General features: G+C 45.8%; 1 long non-coding RNA gene across 1 annotated transcript; it reads right to left on the reverse strand.

Moving 5' to 3' along the window:
* Positions 1-1,136: 1,136 nt before the first annotated feature.
* Positions 1,137-2,053, reverse strand: LOC103636874 (uncharacterized). Its single transcript, XR_002266699.1, has 4 exons — positions 1,946-2,053; positions 1,710-1,874; positions 1,479-1,565; positions 1,137-1,389 (listed from the first exon to the last, which is right to left on the reverse strand). It is a non-coding gene; the product is annotated as an uncharacterized lncRNA (long non-coding RNA).
* Positions 2,054-3,896: the final 1,843 nt, after the last annotated feature.

Here is a 3,896-nt window from a genome sequence, read left to right on the forward strand (position 1 = left end):
AGCCATTATTCTAGCTAACTGAATCTCGCTCAATGACCTTTATTATATATATATGCCGACACACAGCTAACCGTAACACACATTGGCCTGTATAACCACCATTAGCACCGGCCGGCCGGCCGTACGTTCAGCCATGAAGCAGCCCACTACCGTCCTTCTCGCCATCGCACTGCTTTGGGGTGCTCTCCTCGTCCCTGCTGCAGATGCCGCAAGGCAACTACCACCGGAAGGCCGGGTCGCCGTCGAGAACCATGAGGCGGCGGCGGCGGCAACGGCGTACACGACGCTGCGGGAGAGGGCATGGTCGAAGACGACGGCCATGGCGTGGACGCAGCAGCTCCCGTCAGGGCCGAGCCCGAGGGGTCCTGGCCACTAGCTGGCCACCTAGCTAGCTAGCTATATATATGGAGGATGGAGCTCTCCTTGTACGACAGTTTTTTCCCGCATGTTTCGTACATTTTGGAAGAAGCTCGTTAGGTCGTCAAATTTCTGTTTTGGATGCATTCTCTGAGTTGTCAATTTTCACTTGTGCGGCTGTGTGCTCTCAAGTCTCAACACTACTACTTCTGCCTTTTGATTCTAGTATCAAGGGATTACTTTTTCAAAACTGATGATTTTTTGCGAACCCGAGCGTATATTTGTTTAATTTTGGCGTTTTTCACGCGTCATGAGTTAACTTGCTGCCAGAAGAATGGTAGCTGTTAGACCAGTCTCAATACAAAGTTTTACGTTAGTGTTTTTAATTTTTTTTTTTCACTACAGTAATGAAACTCATTTTCGGCGGTAAAAATCCACTGAAAATAAGTCGTATGCCATTAAAAATAAAAAAATTTCGATGACATTTATGGCCACTAAAAATAGCCAAAAATAAACACTTATTTTCGCCGGACAGAGGCAAGCCGTCGAAAAAAGCCCTTATTTTCGCGCGACCAAGGTGCGTCGTCGAAAATAAGTTTTTTATTTTTAGGGGAAGTTTTTCAGACCCGACAAAAACTATATATGCTAATTTTCATTGGCCCTGCTGACGAAAATAAATATTTTCAGAAAACATTATGAAAAAGGAAAATTTACAGCAATTTTGACAACAATTTCAACAACAATACATATATATCACAACAATACAAATCCATCACAAATACTCACAAATCCATCGCAGATATCACAATTCCTCACAAACACCACAAAAGCCACCACGAATATCAGAATCCACCACAAATACTCACACATCCATCACAATATAGTACAAATACATCATAATCAATTACAGTTCATAACAAATCCATCACATCGACCAAATTCACTACAAAAGTCAATTCATCACATATAGGGGTCATTTGAGTTGTGACCACTACCTCCAGAAGTGAAGAAATTGTTTACGAAGTCATCTATCTGGTTTGGAGTATGAAAGAAAGAAGAATGCATCAATAATTATAATGTTAAGTTGACCACTGTTTTAATGAATTATTTGTCAAACTAACCTCCTATGTAGTAGCTCACTCCCGTCCAAAAGCTCCTAGTGCTGGTATCACCGGTGGTGGCGTGTTGTGGCCCATAACTCTCGATCCCTACAAAATCAAGTTAAGCCAAGATTTGAAAGGTTAATACAAACGACAAATCTAAACTAAATTGAATTTGAACGATGCACCTGAGCTGGTACATAGTAAGTTCTAGTTTATAATACATTTGAGTATAGATACTTATCGACGCACCTAAGCTGGAGAAGGTGTTGTATCATGTAATCCTGAGATATCAGCGGCTGAAATTGAGGGAAAATGAATGATTGTTGTGGTTGCTCTGAAAACATATAATACCTTGAAGAACGCCCATGAGATCGCAACTCCTTCGAATCGATCACATCGATAAACATATAATACCTTGAAAAACAAGAAAATTGGCTATTCGGTCATAATTTCAATCTTATTGAAAATTTTTTATAAGTTTATACCGTCCATTGGCCTTTTCTCTAATAGAATGCAACTTCAGTATCGATGGTAGACGCCCCTCGCCAATCATAGTCTTCACCATGCTTCCTAACCATCTCCTACCTGTAAGTCTCCCACAATACAATATGAAGGTTCATCACATATATAATGTATAGTTATATGATAAGAAAACATTAATCCTAATAACTACTAACCAGACGCTCAGCGACCGCCTGACTACGTAGCTCATCGAGGTTTTCACTACTAACCAGTTGTTGCTTGTCTGTTTCCTCTACACCGACGTCGATCTGCTTCGTCTACTATTGAGAGCACCTAGAGGGGGGGTGAATAGGTGATCCTGTAAAAACTTAACACTTAAGTCCACAAAACTTGATTAAGAGTTAGCACAATGAAATCAAGTGGTTATAGGAGATCTCTTGTGAAATACAATAGACATAGTGAGAACAAGCACAAGAGACACGAGGATTTATCCCGTGGTTCGGCCAAGTACAAAACTTGCCTACTCCACGTTGTGGCGTCCCAACGGACGAGGGTTGCACTCAACCCCTCTCAAGTGATCCAATGATCGACTTGAATACCACGGTGTTCTTCTTTCTTTACTCTTTCCCGCTTGTGAGGAATCTCCACAACTTGGAGTCTCTCACCCTTACAATAAGAATCAAAGTGAAAGCACTAGAGTAAGGGAGGGAAGCAACACACTCAAATCCACAGCAAATACGCACACACACAGCCAAGAATTGAGCTCAAATGAGTATCACAAAGTTCACCACTAGAACGGAGCTCAAATCACTAAGAATGTCAAACGAGTGCGCAAAGTCGGAGTGAGAATGATCAAGAATGCTCAAAGTGTGCTTGGTGTTCTCCTCCATGCGCCTAGGGTCCCTTTTATAGCCCCAAGGCAGCTAGGAGCCGTTGAGAGCATTCGAGGAAGGCAATTCTTGCCTTCCGTCGACTGGCGCACCAGACAGTCCGGTGCACCACCGGACACTGTCCGGTGCAGATCTCTTTCCTGTTCTGGCGCAGCCGACCATTGAAGATTTGGAGCCGTTGGCGCACCGGACACTGTCCGGTGCACACTGGACAGTCCGGTGCCCCCTTTTGACCGTTGGCTCGGCCAGGCGTCACGCGCGGATTGCGCGGTCAACCGTTGGCCCAGCCGACCGTTGGCTCACCGGACAGTCCGGTGAATTTTAGCCGTACGCCGTCGACGAATTCCCGAGAGCGGCCTTTTCACCAGAGCCAGCCTGGCGCACCGGACACTGTCCGGTGCACCACCGGACAGTCCGGTGCACCCAGACTGAGCAGAGTCTTGGCTGCTCGAGCCAAGTCTTTTCCAATTGTCTTTTCTCTGATTCTAGCACTTAGACAAATATGTTAGTACATGAAAGGGAATTAGGCTTACACCTATTTCCTAAATGATTTTGGTGTTGAATTGCCCAACACAAATAATTGGACTAACTAGCTTGCTCTAGTGTATAAGTTATACAAGTGCCAAAGGTTCACACTTAGCCAATAAAAAGACCAAGAAATGGGTTCAACAAAGGGAGCAAGGGACAACCGAAGTGTGCCCTGGTCTGGCACACCGGACTGTCCGGTGTGCCACCGGACAGTGTCCGGTGCACCAGGGAACTCCAAGCCAAACTCTTCACCTTCGGGAAAACTCAGAGGCGCTCCGCTATAATTCACCGGACTGTCCGGTGCTCCAAGGAAGAGCGACTCAGAACTCACCAGCTTCGGGAATCCGCTCCGCTATAATTCACCGGACATGTCCGGTGCACACCGGACTGTCCGGTGAGCCAGCGGAGCAACGGCTACTTCGCGCCAGCGGTCACCTGCAGAAGCAATTAATGCGCGCCAGAGCGCGCAGAAGTCAGGCACGCGCGAAGTGGCGCACCGGACACTCTACAGTACATGTCCGGTGTGCCACCGGACATCCAGGCGGGCCCAACAGTC

The sequence above is a fragment of the Zea mays genome, chromosome 1 (assembly GCF_902167145.1).
Source record: "Zea mays cultivar B73 chromosome 1, Zm-B73-REFERENCE-NAM-5.0, whole genome shotgun sequence".
Taxonomy (NCBI): Eukaryota; Viridiplantae; Streptophyta; class Magnoliopsida; order Poales; family Poaceae; genus Zea; species Zea mays.